The sequence below is a fragment of the Acipenser ruthenus genome, chromosome 42 (genome assembly GCF_902713425.1).
Source record: "Acipenser ruthenus chromosome 42, fAciRut3.2 maternal haplotype, whole genome shotgun sequence".
Taxonomy (NCBI): domain Eukaryota; kingdom Metazoa; phylum Chordata; class Actinopteri; order Acipenseriformes; family Acipenseridae; genus Acipenser; species Acipenser ruthenus.
Window position 1 is genome coordinate 2,080,497 of NC_081230.1, and position 16,570 is coordinate 2,097,066.

Consider the following 16,570-nt stretch of genomic DNA (forward strand, 5'->3'; position numbering starts at 1 on the left):
TTTCCCTGCTCGTTTCTCTCTCTCTCTCTCTCTCTCTCTCTCTCTGTCTCACACGCACTGTACCTTGCCAGAAGGAACAGAACCCCGGGCCACGCCCCCTTTTGTACGCCCCGTCCCGTCCCCATTGGTCAGCGAGGGCAACCGCCGTCAGCCAATGCGTGATTGCCACTGCGCTTCCCGACCGGGTCTGTGACGTTGCGCACCGTGGCTCTGCCTGCTCCTCCTCCCCAGTGCCCTCACCGGTCGGAAGGGAGATCTAAAACAAGAATTCACTCTCTCTTTGTCACACACCTTTTCTTGGTGGTTGCTCTCCTGGGCGGAGGAATGTTGTCTTTTGTGTGTAATGTTTTGATGGAACAGGTGACAACTTATTGGTCATGTTACGCTTGTCTTCCAATGCTAAGGCCAAACATTGCAGCACCTGGTCATGGCGCCAAGTAAACCGTCCTTGGCTAAGAGCCACCTTACATCCTGTCAAAATGTGCCTTAATGTTGCAGGTGATGAACACAAAGGACATGAGGGATCCTCTCCTACCCAGAGGTTTAGGTTCTGTGGTGATGGGAGAACATCATATGTTGACCTGATGAGGAAACTGATCCTGCTCTGTTCCATTGACCATAGGTCTTTCCAGCCAATCTTGCGTTGTTCCACACTCTCCCATCTCATCCATTCTCCCTGCTTGGCCTGGGAAATGGCCTTTATACACCTCATCCTCTCCTCCTGCTTTTGCACCTCGTTGACTACCAGCTTCCTCCTTTGAGCTGGGGCCGCCTTGTGCCATGTAGGAGGAGTTGAACTGAAACCAAGACCCCCTCTTCCATGCTGAACTTGCCCCATGATATCACCAATTCGAAGGGCAGCCTTTGCATCTTCCACAGCTTTCTTTGCCGCCCACTTTCTTCCAGTTTTCAACACAGGTGCTGCCTCCCTTACGCATTTATCGCGTGACTCTACTAAAGTCATTTCCAGTCTGACCTTGGCGCACTTAAACTCCTCGGTTAGAGCAGAGACTGGTAGCTGCAGTATTCCTTTACCATAAAGTCCCACTCTGCTGAGGCAGCGTGGAACTCCCAACCATTTCCTGATGTATGAACTGATTAAAGCTTCCAACTTCTCTACTGTTGTCAAAGAAACCTCGTACACAGTCAGTGGCCACAGCAACCTCGGCAGTAGACCAAACTGAAAGCACCAGAGTTTTAGTTTACCTGGTAGAGCGCAGCTGTCTATGCTCTTCAACCCTTCCACTGCTTGTTGTCTAACTTCTCCCACACGAACTGTGTCCTTTAGATCCCCGTCGTACCATCTCCCAAGACTCTTCACTGGCTTCTCAGACACTGTTGGTATTGCCTCACCATTAATGAAGAATGTTTTATCTACTACTTTGCCTTTAATTATAGAGATGCTCCTTGATTTAGTGGGCTTGAATTGCATTCGTGCCCATTCAATGTTATTGGTTAATTTGCCCAATAATCGATTAGTGCAGGCTACTGTTGTAGTCATGGTTGTCATGTCATCCATGTATGCTCGAATTGGTGGTAGTCGCATTCCAGAAGCCAAGCGCTCTCCTCCTACTACCCATTTTGATGCCCTAATGATTACTTCCATTGCCATGGTAAAAGCCAGTGGAGAAATGGTGCATCCTGCCATTATTCCAACCTCTAGGCATTGCCATGTAGTGCTGAATTCTGAAGTTGAAAAACTGAATTGCAAATCTCCAAAATAGGCTTTCACTAAATTTGTTATTGTCATCGGTACACTGAAAAAATCAAATGCTGCCCAAAGTAGTTCATGTGGCACTGAACCATATGCATTAGCCAAATCCAGGAATGTCACATGGAGCTCCTTCCTCTCCTTTTTAGCTGATTGAATTTGTTGCCAGATCACATTGATGTGTTCTAAGCAACCTGGGAAACCTGGAATGCCCGCTTTTTGTATTGAAGTGTCAATGAAGCAGTTCTTTAATAGGTAAGCTGACAATCTCTGAGCAATAATGCTGAAGAAAATCTTGCCTTCTACGTTTAATAGGGAAATGGGACGAAACTGACTGATGCTTGTAGAATCTTTTTCTTTAGGTATAAAGACTCCACCTGCTCGGCGCCATGCTCTTGGTACAACCTGTTTTTCCCATGCCACTTTCATCAATTTCCACAGAATTCGTAGAACTCCTGAAGCACTCTTGTACACTCTGTACGTAACTCCATTAGGCCCTGGAGATGATGAAGCCCTTGCTTTTTTCACAGCTTGCTCTATTTCTTTCCACTTAGGTGCACAGTCCTCCATTTGGTATTCTGGTGGATTGATAGGTGGGATGTCTGATGGAATTGACATAGGCTCCTGCCTTTTTGAATCTGTATGTGTTTCCTCCAAATATCTCTCCAGCTCAACCTTAGATGCTTTTAGTGTGCCATTCTTCTCACTGGTGAATAACTTCTTTACAAATTTGAATGGGTCTTTATAAAAGTTAGCTCTCGCACGCTCCTTCTTTTTGTAGCGTTTCCGTAGGCGCTCAGCTCTGCGCAATGTTGCAAGCTTATCTTTTATGACCCTTTGTAAGAGATTGAGTCCCTCCTTCTGACTTTGTTCTGCTCTTCTCCATTGGTTCCTCAGCTGTCTCCTTTCTCTAACTAAGCGTTCAATCTCCTGCTGCCGTCTAGACTTTCCAGGAATAGTTTGTACTTTTTCCTTCCTTTTTTCAACTCCAAACCTCTCACTTCCATATGCGTAGATGATGTCCCCAAATTTATCCAGCTTCTTTTCAACTGTTCCACTTAATCTTTCCAATGCAACGCAGAGATCTGTGTTTACTGTGTCCCATGCAGTTTTCTCACAAGCTCTTGGCCATTTAACTCCAGGCTTGTGCCCGTTGAGGTTCTTTTCTCTCTTATGCTGGTTTGTCTGACCGGGTTCACAAGGATCATTAGGTTCATCACTAACTGTGTCCATGCAAGTCCTCCTCACATCTATGACAGGGGTGCTGATATCCTGCGAACTGTGGTTTGCTTCCTGTCGCTGGATTTCATTCGACTGACTTGACTGACTTCGTAAGAAGTACTGATCAATGCGAGGCCCTTGTCCCTTCTCCCTCAAGCATTTCATTCTCCCTTGATGAATCTTCAAACCCCTGACCGTTGTCGCCTTGCTCCAGCCGCAGACACAAACCTGGAGTTCCATGTCTTTGTTAACTGCAGATCTTGAACTAGTCTTTTGTGAAGTACTCTCCATACTCATATCCGTTTCCGTTCCTAAGTCGTTAACCGTGTTGTCCAACGTTGAGTCATCTTCCGCCCCCGCTCTCGCAGACTCTAGGGGTATTTTTCTCTTTAATTTCTTAGAAGCCTTGGGCGGGTGTCTCCAGCATCCTGTAAACACAGAGCTGGATACTGCCGACAAGGGTAGCTAACCCTTACCAGCCCCAATGGGGTCTCTTTCCTCCTGTCAGCTGTCTCTCCAGGCTGTCACCCCTCCAGGCCCACGAGTCCAAGGAAAAGGGTTTACCACCGGTTAAAATATTAACATTGTTCCAAATGGACGAATGTCTGTGCCACTTAATTTTGAGACCCAAAGTTCTTTCCACTGCCCGAAAGGTTTGCACAGTGCATGCGATTATGGAGCCATAGTGCAGTGAACACTTTTTGTAAGTAAGACCAGAGAACAGTGTATTCTAATTGGTGATAATATTTCCTGTTCTATCTCCTTCCAAGAAGAGTGTACAGTTGGGTTCATCCAATGGCTTAGTGTACGTAATAAGAAAGACCAGTGGTAAAATTTAAAATTTGGGCAGGCCCAACCGCCTTGTGCTTTATTGCGTTGTAATAAAGACCATTTAATACGAGGGCGCTTACCATTCCAGACAAATTTTCTCAACAAGGAATCAAGTTAGGACCATTAGTCCAACGGTGGAGGTAATGGGAGCATTGAACTAATACAATTAATATGCGGGAGAATATTCATTTTAATTGAGGCAATACGGGCAGGAACTGATGCTGGTAGTAGCGTCCATCTGTTCAAATCCCCCTCAATTTTCTTTAACGCTTTTGTGTAATTATTTTTAGAAATTGTTGATATGGAGGGACGTATTGAAGCTGACACGCTGGGATCCTTCAGGAAGCTGCTTGATGAGATTCTGGGATCAATAAGTTACTAACAACCAAACGAGCAAGATAAGCCGAATGGCCGCCTGTCATTTGTAACCTTCCTTATGTTCTTATGACCAGGGTTGGGAACCACTGTATTAGATTGTATATTAATGCTTGTATCACCACACAAGTCACGTTGAATAAAGGTGTCACCTTAAAAGACTAATAATAATAATAATAATAATAATAATAATAATAATAATAATAATAATAAAAATAAATATATGTGTGTGTGTGTGTGTTTATGTGTTTGCACACATGCTTTGGCAATACTGTAGCACTCCTGTCTTGCCAATAAAGACAATCTGAATTTGAATTTAAAAGAACAAACATTTCTGTGGAACTGGGCTTCTAATTACATTCTCTCTTACTCACTGAAATAACATCTTATCAGCAATGGGCTTAAGATTTGGTTATAAAGTCTGCTAATAAAATTCTCACTTCCCTGTACAGCGTTTTAAACAGTAGAGTTCTTCATGCCTGCTGACCCTGAAACAGCACAGCCCTTTTAACCCTTTGCGGTCCTTTCTGGAATTCATTAACAGATGACATAAAAACTACTCATGAATCTAGAGATTTTGCTTATAAACCGAAAGTGTGGTTAAAATCTAAACAAACATGTAACCATTGATTGGGAGGGTTGTATTGTCGTTTATTCAGCAATTGATTGTTGATTTGATTGTCTTTGTTTTCACCTGCCAAATGAAAAGGAGCTTTTAGCTAAATTCGGGTACAGTGCATCATATGACATGTTAATGTATGTAAAAAATTGTACAATGTCTCTGTAAAATAAACAGAAGAAATAAAAATAAAATATTCATAAAGCATGTTCAACTAAAATCAAAAGTAAGCATTTGAACTGCCTCTAGAGGGACTGTTAAATTAGCACATGAAAGATTTATCTGACACGACAACTTCTTTGTGTTGTTTTCTAATAAGGAAAACAAGGTACATGCTTTATAAATATGGCCCTACAGTATGTTTTCTCCAGATCTCTTGGAAAGCCTGTGAGAGGGACATTTTGTAAAGTACAGAAAAGACAAATGTTTATTTTCTATTCACTATTTTATTTCCATAGGTACCATTCATTCAGGCAAGTTGCTTATATATGTGACCCTTCTATATGCCGTGTTTTAATCAGGCATTGAGGTTTTACTTAAACATTTACAACTGCAAATTAAATGGTTTAATTATTTTTTTTCCTGAAGTTAGTTTAATTTAAAAAACTAAACATAGCTTTTGTAAACTTTTAAGTAAAAATCAGGGTGTAATAAACAGCCTACCTTTTACTACTTTCCAGCATACAGAATCTATGTGACTAGTATTAAAATGTGAGGAGGTGTAACAAGCTGGCTTTAGTGGTGACGTCAGACCAGAAATGAACACACAGCACTGCAAGTGAAATGGTGAATGAAAGCGCTGTTGCGCGGTTTAATAAACAAAGAAATAAACGGTTTAAACAAAACACAAACACTGTTACAAAATAAATGGCACGGTGACCAAACAAACACACAGACAGACAAAACGGTGGACGAACCTCAAACAAGTATCGTGCTGCTTGAAAGCCAGCACGTAGCAATTGTTAATCTTTAAATATATATTATCTTCTCTCTCTCACCTGTGCTCCACTCACCGAACACACAACCCCCGAGTGAGTGAAAAAGTGCCTCTTTGATGCAGCTGTACCGAGACTCGATTGCTAATCAATCATTCAGTTGAAGTCTCTGTGCACTTGTACGTGAATATTGTTAGTTGGGGATTGGGGGCTAGCATGATGATTAGCGGATTCCTTAGTTAACCAATGACCGAGCCCGGTTGGTCTATATTAGGGTGAACAGCGCTGCTGTTCGGGTTGGATTATTCTTAGTTTTTCGGTGTACATAAAAGAGCAATAAACGGTACTTTTAAGTGCCTTTCAACCCCAAACTTGTCTGCCTCATTATTTCACCGTTGCTCAACTAACCTCCCACTTGGAACCCACAGCATGCTCAGTGTTACAATATAAACACGAATTTCTACAATTATTTATTTAAAAATATTTTTTTCTAAATATATTTATTCCTCTATGCATTTTTTAAAGCATTTATTCATTTCTACCTAATAAATTATTCCTTTATTTAATTTTTTATTAAACAAGGAACTACAATTTATCAGAGATCAGAGATTTAGACAAGGAAGCTACATGCCACTCTTGTGTACAATTCCATTCTATGGTATCTACCAAACAGGAAACTAGATATTTTCAAACAGGAAACAGAGCATTTCTACAATCGAGCAGCACCTTCAGGTTTTCAGTGAAAGCTGGTCAGGCATGGATGTAAGCTTAAAAAATGAACGCATTTCAACAACTGCCCAGTGGAGCAGTGGGCTAAGGCCTTGTGCCCTTCAAGGATGTTATGTTACAAGATCAAACCTTGGTAAATTTTTATTTTTATTTATTTATTATTTTTTTCTGCGATATGTGCTGTTTTAAAGCATAAATAAATTGTTTAATATAAATGTTGTGGATATCAAACTGCTTGCGATCCCTGGTTTATTTTGACATTGACCAACATGTGGAATCACATGATTGGTAGATGTCCAGTTATTTAGCTTTTCTGTTTGAAAAGTCGCTACACACTCTTAAAAAAGTAAACAGAAGAAGAACAACAACAAGAACAATTTTACCTTAGTTTGATGACTTATATCTCATTGTGTATAAGAGGTATTTATGTTTTTTCTTCACATGTGATGTAAGAAAGTTTTAGACTTTTGGTACTGGTACAGATGGTAATTCAAAGTGATTTCGTTTTGCCGCTGCAACATGGTGAAAACAGCAAAACTCTTGGAGCTGTATAGAGACTCACGGTAGTTTCAAAAAAGTTTTCTTAACTTGTACGAGAAACTACCGTTCTCTCTCTCTCTCTCTCTCTCTCTCTCTATATATATATATTATTTTTTTAATTTGAGAGTAAAAATATATGAAAGCACGATGACCTTTATGTACAAAAATCTTCACTAACATACAATTGAACAAGAACTGATGAATTTTTATTTTTGTTTCATTCAGTAAACAGTGCCATTTAATATATGATAGTGAAAAATAAATAAATTTTAAGTTAAGGAAATAAATGCCAATGTATTCATTTAGTTCAATATTTATATTAATGTATTTATTTATTTATGTTTTACTTTTACCAAACCAAATGTATAGGCTATCCTTCAGCATATAGCTAATAATTCTCAGAAATGAACATTCGTTTTTGATGGTGGGGACCAAAAATAGCGTTACTCTTATCAACCAATATCAAGAGAAGAAACCGTACTTCCTTGCTGCAATAGGGACCACAATGAGCGTAACTCTCACAGGAAACCAAAAGGTTTCAGAACCATCAGTCAAGCAAGGACTGAATGACTCCAAACTATCTTAAAAAGATTATCGATATCCAGAGTATTGAATAATTACTAGTTTCCAAATGCAGAATAGTGCAATAAGCAAGTCCAGGCTAAGCTTGTATTCATTACAACCCTGGGCGACCCTAGGCGAAGCAGTTCCGGCGACCCCAGGCAATGGCAACAGCGGGAGGCGACGGCGGCAGCAGAGGACCCTCAGGAGGCGACTGTGGCAGCAGCGGACCCTCGGGAGGCGACGGCGGCAGCAGCGGACCCTCGGGAGGGGAGCCCCTGGCCATAGAGGCGGCAGAGGGAGCTCCACTTCTCCCTCGTACCCTGTAACTGGTGGCTCCCCAGGCGATGCGGAGCAGCATGCAACCCCAGGCGATGCGGTGCAGCAGGCAACCCCAGACGAGGCATGGCAGGCATCCTTGGGCGGTGCCGGAACCAGCAGGTATTCACCCTATGCTGGTGGAGGTGGGAGCGACCAGTGGTCCTTCCACGGCGATGGAGGTGGAACCAGCAGGAATCCACCCTCTGCTGGTGGAGGTGGGAGCTGCGAGCAGTCCTCCCATGGCAATGGAGACAGAACCAGCAGGAATTCACCCTCTGCTGGTTGAGGTGGGAGCTGCAAGCAGTCCTCCCATGGCAATGGAGGAGGTGGAGACATAGGCAGCTCCTGCTGCTCTGCTCCTGGCGGTGGAGACAGCGTGTAGTCTCAGAAATATAGACTCCACAACAGGAAATGGCGGGTGAAAACTGAGCCGTGGCGTTCAATATATTTTATTAAACAAAATAAAGAATTTAAACAAAACACAAAACAAAAGGCGCGTTGGCCAAACAAATGGAAACAAACAAACCACGGATACGAGTACCTTCAGGGTTCACAGTAAGTAGCAATCGTTCCTTTTATTTCAGTCAGACTTACGTCTCTCCTCTAACACTGTCCATTTAACGCAGACAGCTGCCGGCTTTTATATTCTGGCCGAGGGGTTTAACTAGCTATTAATTAATTACCTTATTACCCCTCGGCCATAGTCTGCATGAGATTAATAAGGATGCGTGACTGTCAGCTAGTTAAATAATCAGTAGCTGATCAGTCACGCATCCTCACGAGGTTTCAAAACTAAACACAAAACAATACAATTAAATGACGGCGGCTTCGTCCGCCTGCATTAATAATAATAATAATAATAATAATAATAATAATAATAATAATAATAATAATAATAATAATAATAATAACAACAACAACAACGACAAAATAATCAAAGGGGCGGGACACTCCGCCACAACTTGATTTTGAGATTTCAGTGTTTTTGTATACTAGAACATCTTAACTTTCAATTTCAATTTTAAAAGTTTAAATGCAATGTGTAAGAGCTATAAACTGGACATTTTCTGAAGTATATGCATGCGCTTCAGTCGGCATCCAGACCTAGATACACAAACATGGATTAAGAAATCGCTTGTATGCTCAATGTCAACGACAAATACAAGCAAGTTCTCTACCTGTTACTGTCAGAATACTTTCATAACAATGATGCCGACTCGGACTGCCTTTCTGATACTAGTGACAAAAGCGAGTGAGGTTTTTTTTCTTTCTTACTGCTTTTGCTGTGTTACACCCATTAAGTTATTTCCCTGGAGTTTAGTAGAAACAAGCCTATCTGTGCAGGGAAAAAAAAACTACCGTGCTTCTATATAAATATCTGACTACACTTCGTTTACAGTTTTGGAATTTTGTTTAATGAACAATGATCATTGTAAAGAATTATTTTAAATTTTCATACATTATTATTTATTATTATTTATTTCTTAGCATACATGTGCCACATTGCATGTAAATTGGATGAATATAAGTGTATATTGCACCTGCCGCATAAAATTATTTACAATTTGTTCTATATGGTTCTATAAATGCACCATATGTTGTTGCTTAATTGGACAGCACAAAAGTCTGGCCAGGTTTTCACATAGTTTTCAAATGGGTTTTCCAAATGAGGTTTTCAGAATCAGGTTTTCAGGGTTTTGCGAAAGGGTTTCAAATTAGTGCTCTTTCATTTAGTTTTCTATTGGCTATGTCCAGTAGCATAAGTAATTAGTGGAATTACATTTTTATTGAAAATTATATACAAAATGAACAGAAAGACATTGGAAAGATTCCTCACCCCCCACCCCCTTGTTACATGGGTTGACGACAAATAAATGAGCAGTGCATATTTATCACAACAATAGCAACTTCCTAATTATTATTTATTTCTTAGCAGACGCCCTTATCCAGGGTGACTTACAATTGTTACAACATATCACATTATACATTATTTCACATTATACAGATATCACATTATTTTTACATACAATTACCCATTTATACAGTTGGGTTTTTACTGGAGCAATCTAGGTAAAGTACCTTGCTCAAGGGTACAACAGCAGTGTCCTCCACTGGGGATTGAACCCACAACCCTCTGGTCAAGAGTCCAGAGCCCTAACCACTACTCCACACTGCTACCCAGTTAGAACTAGTGATCTGATTCTCAGCAGCCTGTCTGTGTATCACAGTTAGTACTAGTGATCTAATTGCAGTTGCCGAGTCTCTCCACATCAGCAGAGTGGAAGCTTTGGCTTTCCAAAAAAATAATGTCTGAAAAACACCTGTAGCTAGTGCCGCATGGAGAGTTGATGAGGAGGGAGCCAGCGTTGCACAGTCATTTTCTTTGCTGCAGTCATGCTTGCCAGCCACAATCTACGCTCATTCTCAGAGAGAGGAAATTTAGAAACATCACCCAGGAGAAAAAGTGCAGGGTGCAGTGGGAAGCGCCTTCTGATAATAGCAGAAACAGAATCGACTACCTGCCCCCAAAAAAGAACATCTGGGCAGTCCCATAGTATATGCATTAGAGTGCCTGGTACTCCTAGGTTGCACAAAGTACAAAGAGGATGGGGGGCTAGCCCCATAAAATGTCTTTTATGAGGGGTCAAATAAGTTCTGTGGCATATTTTAAAGTGAATAAATTGGTGATTTGGATTTTTAGACGCTCCAAAAACACCACACCGTACCCCACACCGTTTCCCAATCTATAGTCCCTCCCCACTGCGCTATATCCTTCTCCCATAGCTTTACACATGAGAGAGGAGCAGGGGAGTGTGCAGTGAGATGTTTATATATATGGGAGATTAAGCCCTTAGGTGCTGCCCCCAGGACCCAGTCCACTACTGGGTGACGGATTAAGTTGGAACCCCAAGGAACCCCATATGTTTTTAAAGCAGATCTCAGTCTAAAATAAAAAAAAAACAAAGAGGTGCTAGGGATACTATAGCGAGACACTAGGTCCTGGAACTCTAGGATAGACTCCTGACCGGCTACATCGTTCAACACGTGTATACCCCTCCAGGCCCACGAGTCCAAGGAAAAGGGTTTACCACCGGTTAAAATATTAACATTGTTCCAAATGGACGAATGTCTGTGCCACTTAATTTTGAGACCCAAAGTTCTTTCCACTGCCCGAAAGGTTTGCACAGTGCATTCGATTATGGGGCCATAGTGCAGTGAACACTTTTTGTAAGTAAGACCAGAGAACAGTGTATTCTAATTGGCGATAATATTTCCTATTCTATCTCCTTCCAAGAAGAGTGTACAGTTGGGTTCATCCAATGGCTTAGTGTACGTAATAAGAAAGACCAGTGGTAAAATTTAAAATTTGGGCAGGCCCAACCGCCTTGTGCTTTATTGCGTTGTAATAAAGACCATTTAATACGAGGGCGCTTACCATTCCAGACAAATTTTCTCAACAAGGAATCAAGTTTTGACCATTAGTCCAACGGTGGAGGTAATGGGAGCATTGAACTAATACAATTAATATGCGGGAGAATATTCATTTTAATTGAGGCAATACGGGCAGGAACTGATGCTGGTAGTAGCGTCCATCTGTTCAAATCCCCCTCAATTTTCTTTAACGCTTTTGTGTAATTATTTTTAGAAATTGTTGATATGGAGGGACGTATTGAAGCTGACACCCTGGGATCCTTCAGGAAGCTGCTTGATGAGATTCTGGGATCAATAAGTTACTAACAACCAAACAAGCAAGATGGGCCGACTGGCCGCCTGTCATTTGTAACCTTCCTTATGTTCTTATGACCAGGGTTGGGAACCACTGTATTAGATTGTAAATTAATGCTTGTAACACCACACAAGTCACGTTGAATAAAGGTGTCACCTTAAAAGACTAATAATAATAATAATAATAATAATAATAATATTAATAATAATAATAATAATAATAATAATAATAATAATAATAATAATAATAATAACACTATGTAACACAATTTTTGTTCCTGGGTAGTAAGTGTTATTTCCTAATTGCTTATGCCTCAAAAGTATAGCAAATGGCTATTATTCCCCACAAACTTTGCTTTTGTGACCAGGACAGTGATATTTTGAAATTTACCTATTTCCAATGAGAAAACGGGCGAATTTGTGTCTTCGTTCACATAAAGTCAGAAAAAAACAACATATGAATCCAAATTAACATGTATTTATACTAAAGTAATACAAAAATGACTACAAAAGATTTAGAAGTGAGTAGTTTTTCGAGATTTACGATTATACTGTAAATCACTTTCACGAATCAGCCCCCAAATGTAGTCTCCCATCAAGTTCTCGTTATACTGTCCTTGGTAGCGGCATTCAAAGTCCAGTATATCCTGGTGGAAGCGCTCGCCTTGCTCCTCCGAGTACGCTCCCATGTTCTCCTTGAATTTATCAAGATGAGCATCAAGGATATGGACTTTGAGGGACATCCTACAGCCCATTGTGCCGTAGTTCTTCACCAGAGTCTCAACCAGCTCCACATAGTTTTCGGCCTTGTGATTGCCCAGGAAGCCCCGAACCACTGCGACAAAGCTGTTCCAAGCCGCTTTCCCCTTACTAGTGAGCTTCTTGGGGAATTCATTGCACTCCAGGATCTTCTTTATCTGTGGTCCGACGAAGACACCGGCTTTGACCTTTGCCTCAGACAGCTTAGGGAAGAAGTCTTGAAGGTACTTGAAGGCTGCCGACTCCTTATCTAGAGCTCTGACAAATTGTTTCATAAAGCCCAATTTGATGTGCAGTGGTGGCATCAGCACCTTCCGGGGGTCCACCAGTGGCTCCCACTTGATGTTGTTCCTCCCCACAGAGAACTCGGTCCGCTGTGGCCAGTCCCGCCTGTGGTAGTGCGCCTTGGTGTCCCTGCTGTCCCAAAGGCAAAGATAGCAGGGAAACTTGGTAAAACAGCCTTGGAGACCCATCAGGAATGCCACCATTTTGAAGTCTCAAAATGCGTCTGCCGGATGCTTGCAGCCTCTTGATGCCATCTCAGAAAAATGCAGATATGTATCCACTTAGGCAGCTGGAACTAAACTGAACTGGTGGGCTTAAGGCCCCTGTATTTATACTACTATTTATATTACTGGAAAGTTCTAGAAAGTTCTAGAAGTTACTCCAAGTTTACTCAGCACTGAATCTATCTGGAATGTTCTGGAAAATAGTTAAATTTCAAAATATCACTGTCCTGGTCACAAAAGCAAAGTTTGTGGGGAATAATAGCCATTTGCTATACTTTTGAGGCATAAGCAATTAGGAAATAACACTTACTACCCAGGAACAAAAAAAAAAGAAAAATTGTTACACGGTGTTATAATAATAATAATAATAATAAATATATGTATGTGTGTGTGTGTGTTTATTTGTTTGCACACATGCTTTGGCAATACTGTAGCACTCCTGTCTTGCCAATAAAGACAATCTGAATTTGAATTTAAAAGAACAAACATTTCTGTGGAACTGGGCTTCTAATTACATCCTCTCTTACTCACTGAAATAACAACTTATCAGCAATGGGCTTAAGATTTGGTTATAAAGTCTGCAAATAAAATTCTCACTTCCCTGTACAGCGTTTTAAACAACAGAGATCTTCATGCCTGCTGACCCTGAAACAGCACAGCCCTTTTAACCCTTTGCGGTCCTTTCTGGAATTCTTTAACAGATGACATAAAAACTACTCATGAATCTAGAGATTTTGCTTATAAACCTAAAGTGTGGTTAAAATCAAAACAAACATGTAATCATTGATTGGGAGGGTTGTATTGTCGTTTATTCAGCAATTGATTGTTGATTTGATTGTCTTTGTTTTCACCTGCCAAATGAAAAGGAGCTTTTAGCTAAATTTGGGTACAGTGCATCATATGACATGTTAATGTATGTAAAAAATTGTACAATGTCCCTGTCCAATAAACAGAAGAAATAAAAATTAAATAAAAATAAAATATTCATAAAGCATTTTCAACTAAAATCAAAAGTAAGCATTTGAACTGCCTCTACAGGGACTGTTAAATTAGCACATGAAAGATTTATCTGACACGACAACTTCTTTGTGTTGTTTTCTAATAAGGAAAACAAGGTACATGCTTTATAAATATGGCACTACAGTATGTTTTCTCCAGATCTCTTGGAAAGCCTGTGAGAGGGACATTTTGTAAAGTACAGAAAAGACAAATGTTTATTTTCTATTCACTATTTTCTTTCCATAGGTACCATTCATTCAGGCAAGTTGCTTATATATGTGACCCTTCTATATGCCGTGTTTTAATCAGGCATTGAGGTTTTACTTAAACATTTACAACTGCAAATTAAATGGTTTAATTATTTTTTTCCTGAAGTTAGTTTAATGTAAAAAACTAAACATAGCTTTTGTAAACTTTTAAGTAAAAATCAGGGTGTAATAAACAGCCTACCTTTTACTACTTTCCAGCATACAGAATCTATGTGACTAGTATTAAAATGTGAGGAGGTGTAACAAGCTGGCTTTAGTGGTGACGTCAGACCAGAAATGAACACACAGCACTGCAAGTGAAATGGTGAATGAAAGCGCTGTTGCGCAGTTTAATAAACAAAGAAATAAACGGTTTAAACAAAACACAAACACTGTTACAAAACAAACGGCACGGTGACCAAACAAACACACAGACAGACAAAACGGTGGACGAACCTCAAACAAGTATCGTGCTGCTTGAAAGCCAGCACGTAGCAATTGTTAATCTTTAAATATATATTATCTTCTCTCTCTCACCCGTTCTCCACTCACCGAACACACAACCCCGAGTGAGTGAAAAAGTGCCTCTCTGATGCAGCTGTACCGAGACTCGATTGCTAATCAATCATTCAGTTGGAGTCTCTGTGCACTTGCACGTGAATATTGTTAGTTGGGGATTGGGGGCTAGCATGATAATTAGCGGATACCTTAGTTAACCAATGACCGAGCCCGGTTGGTCTATATTAGGGCGAACAGCGCTGTTGTCTGGGTTGGATTATTCTTAGTTTTTCGGTGTACATAAAAGAGCAATAAACGGTACTTTTAAGTGCCTTTCAACCCCAAACTTGTCTGCCTCATTATTTCACCGTCGCTCAACTAACCTCCCACTTGGAACCCACAGCATGCTCAGTGTTACAATATAAACACGAATTTCTACAATTATTTATTTAAAAATATTTTTTTCTAAATATATTTATTCCTCTATGCATTTTTTAAAGCATTTATTCATTTCTACCTAATAAATTATTCCTTTATTTAATTTTTTATTAAACAAGGAACTACAATTTATCAGAGATCAGAGATTTAAACAAGGAAGCTACATGCCAATCTTGTGTACAATTCCATTCTATGGTATCTACCAAACAGGAAACTAGATATTTTCAAACAGGAAACAGAGCATTTCTACAATCGAGCAAAACCTTCAGGTTTTCAGTGAAAGCTGGTCAGGCTTGGATGTAAGCTTAAAAAATGAACGCATTTCAACAACTGTGCAGCACCGCAGCGGCCTAAGGCCTTGTGCCCTTCAAGGATGTTATGTTTCAAGATCAAACCTTGGTAAATTTTTATTTTTATTTATTTTATTTTTTTTCTGCGATATGTGCTGTTTTAAAGCATAAATAAATTGTTTAATATAAATGTTGTGGATATCAAACTGCTTGCGATCCCTGGTTTATTTTGACATTGACCAACATGTGGAATCACATGATTGGTAGATGTCCAGTTATTTAGCTTTTCTGTTTGAAAAGTTGCTACACACCCTTAAAAAAGTAAACAGAAGAACAACAACAACAACAACAACAACAAGAAGAAGAACAATTTTGACTTTTATCTCATTGTGTATAAGAGGTATTTACGTTTTTTCTTCACATGTGATGTAAGAAAGTTTTAGACTTTTGGTACTGGTACAGATGGTAATTCAAAGTGATTTCGTTTTGCCGCTGCAACATGGTGAAAACAGCAAAACTCTTGGAGCTGTATAGAGACTGTAGTTTCAAAAAAGTTTTCTTAACTTGTACGACGAACTACCGTTCCTCTCTCTCATATATATATAATTTTTTTAATTTGAGAGTAAAAATATATGAAAGCACGATGACCTTTATGTACAAAAATCTTCACTAACATACAATTGAACAAGAACTGATGAATTTTTATAAACAGTGCCATTTAATATGATAGTGAAAAATAAATAGATTTTAAGTTAAGGAAATAAATGCCAATGTATTCATTTATTTCAATATTTATATTAATGTATTTATTTATTTATTTATGTTTTACCAAACCAAATGTATAGGCTATCCTTCAGCATATAGCTAAATTCTCAGAAATGAACATTCGTTTTTGACGGTGGGGACCAAAAATAGCGTTACTCTTATCAACCAATATCAAGAGAAGAAACCGTACTTCCTCGCGGCAATAGGGACCACAATGAGCGTAACTCACAGGAAATCAAAAGGTTTCAGAACCATCAGTCAAGCAAGGACTGAATGACTCCAAACTATCTTAAAAATTATCGATATCCAGAGTATTGAATAATAACTAGTTTCCAAATGCAGAAGAGTGCAATAAGCAAGTCCAGGCTAAGCTTGTATTCATTACAACCCTAGGATACCCTAGGCGAAGCAGTTCCGGCGACCCCAGGCAATGGCAACAGCGGGAGGCGACGGCGGCAGCAGAGGACCCTCGGAAGGCGACGGCGGCAGCAGCGG